Genomic DNA, 7,657 nt, shown 5'->3' on the forward strand with positions numbered 1-7,657 from the left:
GACTCTTTGGCTAGCCAATTCCACCAGGGTAGTGCAGAAGCCAGGAAAGTTTCCCACAATAGCAGGACCATTCCCCCGCTTATAGTGGGGAACTGGGACAAACTGATGGGTTGGATTTTAGTGACGTGTAAAGAGATGTGTACCTTGTGAAATCTTCATATAAATGGTGAAAGTTGAAAGGTGTAACTTTGGGGAGCACACTTTCTGCGTAAGGTGAATGTAACACCACTGCACGAGACGGCTTCCCAGATACTGGAATCAGATAAATCCTTTTTTCTGCACTATTTTCTTATGAGGTGTGGAAGTATAACATTGTATAAGTATAACGTTGTATAAGGGGACATGCTGGATACATTGTATAAGAGAGGACATGCCAAAACATGTTACAAAGTATCTGAGGGAGCACACGTAGGGACAGTTAGCTTTTGAATGGAGAAGCAATTAAGATAGAGCCAGCGCGTCTAAGAAGCAGGCATCAGAATGGAAGGTGTGAAGGGCAATTAGTTAAGTTAACTGGAAGCTGTTAAAGGAGATTGTTAAGGGTGGCAGGTAATTGAAGATACGTGACTGGTCTCAGGGATCTCGAAGGGTGGTGACTAAAATCTTTTTCTTCTTTTGTCTGTAACTTCTCTGTAACTTGTTCTCCAAAAAACTGTATAAATTAAAAGACACAGGCCCCACTCGGGGGCCTCACTTCTAAATGTAATAGCAGAGCAGCTTTGCTAATAAAACAGAGTGGTCTGATAAATTGTGAGTCTGAGTCAAACTTTGACAAGGTTAGAGCTGTAAACCGGTCATTGTTTATTTGGCTATTTGAAAAATATTTCCTAAGAAATGAAATCTTGGTCAAGCAATTGACTACACAATTGATCAACAACCAGTATGAATCACTCCTTCCTCTCACATTCAGTGATTACACACAATGAAGGCACCCACGGAAATCATTCTTCTGAGGAAAAATGCCGTTGAATTTTCAAGCCTTCAGCACTAAAGAAATTAGTTGAAAATTTTAGTTTTGTGTTTTATATTGTGCTCCAAAGAAAGATTCTGGAAATGGTAAATGCTGTTTCAAAACTGCGACAATCCAAAGACTCAAATCTATACGAAGCAGCAGGATTACTTCCCAAAGCCACTGAAAGTGTAGCTACACTTCAAAATGAGTTGAAAGAAGCCAAACATTTAGTAAGTAAATTGTCTGGAAAATGGGGCAGACAAATCAAGTCTGAAAAGAAGTGCGTGATAAAGGCAGGAGAGCAGCTCATTTTGTGGCAAACCAGGGAGCAGAGCAGACCTGCTACCGGCAGCTCTAGGGGAGATGATCGGAGGAAAGGCAGTCTCCCCATGAACAACTGCTCAAAGGTCTCTCCCTGAGGGAAGGGAGGTGCTGCAGGGACAGCCTGAAAGGAAATCATTCATCTCTTCTGTGAAAGCTGGGCTTGATTGATCCCCTTTATTTGTTGTTTGGACTATCCCAGCAGGGAGAGTCCTTGGACTGAGCTGTCCCTGGGTGGTTCGGCCATACCACAGAAAGAGGCAGTTGCTTCCCAAGAGAGTAGGAGAATGGTCTTGCTACACGCAACCACCAGAAAGTGCCTTGGGGTGAGCAGACACCCTTCAGGCTGCCTTACCCCAGAAGGAGGCCTTGGGACATTCGTAGGGCGGTGGTAGGAAGTGGCCCAGGGAGGGCCACCTTACATAGGTGGGGGGTAGAATAGGCCAGTGGAGGCTAAACCTCCCCAGCCATGCAGCCCCTGACCCGCCGCCTTTGAGAGTGCGGACACCTGGGCCATGGTGACCCCACCTGTGCTCTGCCCAAAGCACTCTTCTGCTTTTCTCCCATGGCTCTGCCCAGGCTCCACCTCTTTCTGTCCATGCTCCACCCTCCACTGAGGCCCCTCCCACCTGCTGCTTCTCTCTGAGTGCCTCCCATTCTCCTCCGAGAGACCCTGCCACCCACTGAGTCTCTCCCCTTCTCCCACCCTTGTGGCCCTGCACCCAACACTCACTGACTCTCCTTCTCCATGGAACCATGCTTGCCGCTTGCTGCGTCCATCCTCTCCTCAACCTGTCAAGGTTCCTTCCCCACTCTGAACTCTAGGGTACAGATGTGGGGACCCGCATGAAAACCTCCTAAGCTTACTTTTACCAGCTTAGGTTTAAACTTCCCCAAAGGTACAAATTATTTTACCCTTTGCCCTCGAATTTCCACTGCCACCATCAAAATTTATCTGGGTTCCTCGTCTTTCCTCCCAAAATCCTCCCAACCCTTGCACCCCACTTCCTGGGAAAGGTTTGGTAAAAATCCTCACCAATTTGCATAGGTGACCACAGACCCAAACCCTTGGATCTGAGAACAAGGAAAAAGTATTCAGTTTTTTTACAAGAAGACTTTTAATACAAGTAAAGGAATCACCTCTGTAAAATCAGGATGTGAATACCTTACAGGGTAATTACATTCAATACATAGAGAATCCCTCTAGGCAAAACCTTAGGTTACAAAAAAGTTACACAGGCAGGAATAGTCATTCTATTCAGCAGAGTTCTTTTCTCAGCCATTTAAAGAAATCATAATCTAACACTTACCTAGCTAGATTACTTACTAAGTTCTAAGACTCCATTCCTGTTCTGAAGCAGCATGCAGACAGACACAGACCCTTTGTTTTTCTCCCTCCTCCCAGCTTTTGAAAGTATCTTGTCTCCTCATTGGTCATTTTGGTCAGGTGCCAGCGAGTTTATCTTTAGCTTCTTAACCCTTTCAGGTGAGAGGATTTTTCCACTGGCCAGGAGGGATTTTAAAGGGTTTTACCCTTCCCTTTATTTTTATGACAGCTCAGCACAAAAATAAACATAAGTACATAAGAATGGCCCTACTGGGTCAGACCAAAGGTCCATCTAACCCAGTATTGTGTCTTCCGACAGTGGCCAGTGTCAGGTGCCCCAGAGGGAATGAACAGAACAGGGAATCATCCAGTGATCCATCCCCTGTTGCTCATTCCCAGCTTCTGGCAAACAGAGGCTAGGGACACCTTCCCTGCCCATTCTGGCTAATAGCCATTGATGGACCTATCCTTTATATAGCTCTTTTTTGAACTCTATTATGGTCTTGGCCTTTACAAGATCCTCTGGCAAGGTGTTCCACAGGTTGACTGTCTGTTGTGTGGCATTTTATATTATATTATATTATATTTTATATTTTATATTACAGAGTGGCATTATTATATTTTCTTTCTTCTTATCAATCACTTTCCTAGTGGTTCACAACATTCTGTTAACTTTTTGGACTATTGTGGCACATGGAGCAGATGTTTTCAGACAACTCTCTACCATGACCGCAAGATCTCTTTCTTGATTGGTAACAGCTAATTTAGACCCCATCATTTTGTATGTGTAGTTGAGATTCTCTTTTCTAATGTGCTTTACTGCTGTCATTTGAATCTTTTAAAAGCCACGGAGGGGATTCTCCTCATGACCTCGTTGTGACACTGTGCCCCATATTCTTCATAGCTGAATGATTCTGATATAATTCTGACATAATTATCATACATTTTGTACGAGATATGTCTTGTCAGGTGTCATTGGAGAAGTTATGATTTGCTGAAAAGGATTATCCTCTTTGTGTGCATGTACCATTTTTGTATGTGGAGTTATGAATATTGACTATGTATCTGTATTTCAAATGTAGTTACAACTGGGTGACGCCCACAAGGCAAAATGCTTCCAGTCTTGACAATGGATTGTGAAGGACCTATTCAGGGTAATGAACTGGCCTTATCCCTCATCTGATGAGCCTTCCTGAAAACCCTCCAGACTGCGTATGGCTAATCACTGCTATGACTCAGCAGGGCATGCAAAAGCATGTGAATAGACCACATGACACTGAATTCCATTTTGGGTACCTGTATGTTTCCACAAATTGGACTGGGAACTGTTTTTGGAACAAAGGATTCCCACTCGATGTTAATTCTACATAAGGTGGAGTGAGATATCATCTAGTGACTTCCCTCCCCAAACAAGAGAACTCCTGGAAACACCTGCAAGTATGGGGGAGAGACGGCAGCCCGAACAAAATATCCAGATGTAGAAGTTGTTTGATTCCTTTCCCCTGTGTTCTCACCCTGGCAGGGCACACCTACCTAAAATAGCACCATACTGAAATGGCTGCAGGGCAAAGATTGGGGAAATTCCATGGCTGTTCCCTTGTACAATGTGGGATACTGTGTGAGAGGAACGCCAGGTGATTTTGGCCCTGGGAGTGGTGAAGGAATCACACAGTGAGTGTAGAAGTCCCCATGGTACTAATTCTGACTCAGGATAGCACAACCTCTTTTTACATCGATTTCTGAAAGATGTACACACTATTGAAATGTCATGCTTACCCAATCGAAGGAGAAGATGAATTACTAGAACAATTGAGAGTTGCCAGATATATATCCACTTGAGACCTCACAAGAAGACACTGACAAATACTGTTGATGGCAGTATCCTGGGAGAAGAAATCCTTTTTCATGCCCTTTGGCCTATATTAATTTCGGATCACGTCATTTGGCCTTCACAGGGTGGCAGTTACTTCTCACAGCTAATCGACGAAATATTGCTACTGCATGGGTGGTCTGCAGCGCTATGCTGCTACGATCCATTGAAAATGCTTTTTGCTCCCATAGCTTACGGAATCATTTCCCACACACAGTGCAGATGGCAGTATATTACACACAGGAAAGAAGGCCATCATCAGTTGTTAAGCTGTGTAGGAGGAAGAGGGCCTGAAATATAATCCCTTGTAGTCGAGGCCTGGTGTGAGGCCTGAGACCTGGGTTAAAGGAGTCAAAACTTTGCAGCTATAAAGCAAAGTTAAGTTGTGAGCAAGGGACAGGCTCGGCTTACAGAATGTGGCAGGAACAGGACTGATATTGCAGAAACACACATTCCTAAGTAGTGCTCAGCACAGGAATAAACATGCAAACAGTTTCCAGAAAGCTGATACCAGAACACCTCGATGCCAAACCCATTCCCCAAAGATAACAGGAAGACACTGACCCATCTGAAGGATAATGTTAGGAGAACGGCATAATGGATAGAGATATTTGAGGAAACCAATATGTACAAGGAATGGATGGCACCTGGACACATCAATGGGTGGCACGTCAATACACTAGAGGGTGGTACCCTGATACATCAGGAGTAATACTTAACTTGTTTGCATCTATGCATAAAGATGTATCTCAGAGGCAATGTCTTTCTCTGAATGAGGAGAGAATAGAAAGTCCCGCCATTCATGTAGCCAGTCCATTGTTTTGGCATACATGTGTTCGTGTACCTGTAACCCTGATCTGGGGAATTAGCAAAGTGCCTCGTTCACAATAAAACTGACCAAGTTCCTTTACTGACAACCGACTCTGTGGATTTATTGGGCAGTTCAATTGGAGCCTGCTCTGTGGGCTATCTGGCCAAAGTCAGTACAGGAGGCAGAAAAAAGAAACTCACACAGCCAAACATCTGTCAGCAGGCTGAACAATTTGGAAGACTCAGTTTGTCCTGACAACCTGAGCCTCTGGGATCAGAGAATCATTTCTTTACTCCCGAGGGAGGCTCTCCAGCTGAAGTTCTCTATTGTCTATTTTCTGCTCCTCCTGCTGTTCACGGAGCTGAGGGAATTGTCTGGGAATCCTGGCCAACCTGAAAGTCCTCAGAGACTGTTCAGGGGAATCATAAAGGTTGGTGTTCAGCACGGCAAGTGTCAGACGTGAGATTCATATACTGATTCTCAGGACTCTGCCTTCCTGGTGCAGTAAGGAGATATCCTCTCTCTGCAGAGTGGCATTTCGGTGAGTTGCCTTTTTCTGTATTTAAGTTAGTCCTGAGGGCTCAAGAAAGGTTCCAGGGTTCATGTCTAGAACCATCTGGGCAGGAATTCAGCAGCAAGTTGACTTGAACTCTTCAGGATTGTCAGGTTTCAGAGTGGTTGCTGTGATAGTCTGTGTCAGCAAAAATAACGATGACATGTACATTGGCCAAACCGGACAGTCTCTACACAAAAGAATAAATGGAAACAAATCTGACATCAGGAATCATAACATTCAAAAACCAGTCGGAGAACACTTCAGTATCTCTGGTCACTCAATAACAGACCTAAAATTGGCAATTCTTCAACAAAAATACTTGAAAAACAGACTCCAACATGAAGCTGCAGAACCGGAATTAATTTGCAAACTGGATACCATCCGATTAGGCCTGAACAGAGGCTGGGAGTGGTTGGGTCATTTCGAAACCTACATTTAATTTCCCCAATACAAATTTCTCCCTCCTGTTACTCATGCCTTCTTGTCAACTATCTGTAACGGGCCATTCTCTCACCACTTCAAAAGGTAATTTTCCTCCCTTGTTATCCTTCTGTTAATTGATTTATCTTGTTAGACTTACCTCACACTTGGTAAAGCGACCCCCATCCTTTCATGTATTTATACCTCCTCCATAGAATCATAGAATCATAGAATATCAGGGTTGGAAGGGACCTTATGAGGCTCTTCCCTAATAGGTCATGTTTTCTCGACATTCCTTCATTTCTGTTGCTCTTCTCTGGACTCTCTGCAATTTGTCCATATCCTTCCTGAAATGTGGTACCCACAACAGCACACAATACTGCAGTTGAGGCCGAATCAGCACAGAGTAGAGCAGAAGAATTACTTCTCGTGTCTTGCTTACAACACTCCTGCTAACACATCCCAAAATGATGTTCGCTTTTTTTGCAACAGTGTTACATTGTTGACTCATATTTAGCTTGACGTCCACCATGACCCCTAGATCCCTTTCCGCAGTACTCCTTCCTAGTTAGTCATTTCCCATGTTGGATGTGTGCAACTGATTGTTCCTTCCTAAGTGGAGTACTTTGCATTTGTGCTTATTGAATTTCATCCTATTTACTTCAGACCATTTCTCCTTTACCACATTTCAGTTTAATTGAATGTCCTCTTGATCTTGTTTTATGAGACAGGGAGACACATTCTCAATCCACTCTCTATGAGTCAGTATTTTATAGACTTTTCTCATGTCCCCTTTAATTGATCTCCTTTGTAAGGAAACAATCCCAGTCTTTTTCACCTCTCACTGTATGACAGTTTCCACAAACCCTTCGGCATTCTTGTTGCCCTTGCCTGAGCCCCGCTAATTCTGCAATATCATGTGTGAGAAGGGTGCCCAGTACTACACAGAGGTGTCCAGAGGAGGGTGAAACATTTACTGACTGATCGAATGACATTGTTTTTTCTATATGAGTCCCAATCCCAGTCCTCCTGGATTCCAAAGTTTTGTTTATTTTCTGTCAAACCTTGCACTTTGAGCAGGCTTTCACAGAGCTGTGTACCATGACACGCAGATCCATGTCCTGAGTTCATACAGTTTAATTAGAACCTTGTTATGTGTTTGATGAGTTCAAGCTTTTCCCTCCAATGTGCATACACATTTCAGTTATTGACATCTGTCATAAATATAAAGGGAAGGGTAAACCCCTTTAAAATCCCTCCTGGCCAGAGGAAAAATCCTCTCACCTGTAAAGGGTTAAGAAGCTAAAGGTAACCTTGCTGGCACCTGACCAAAATGACAAATGAGGAGACAAGATATTTTCAAAAGCTGGGAGGAGGGAGAGAAACAAAGGGTCTGTGGC

This window comes from Lepidochelys kempii, chromosome 1 (assembly GCF_965140265.1).
Source record: "Lepidochelys kempii isolate rLepKem1 chromosome 1, rLepKem1.hap2, whole genome shotgun sequence".
Taxonomy (NCBI): Eukaryota; Metazoa; Chordata; order Testudines; family Cheloniidae; genus Lepidochelys; species Lepidochelys kempii.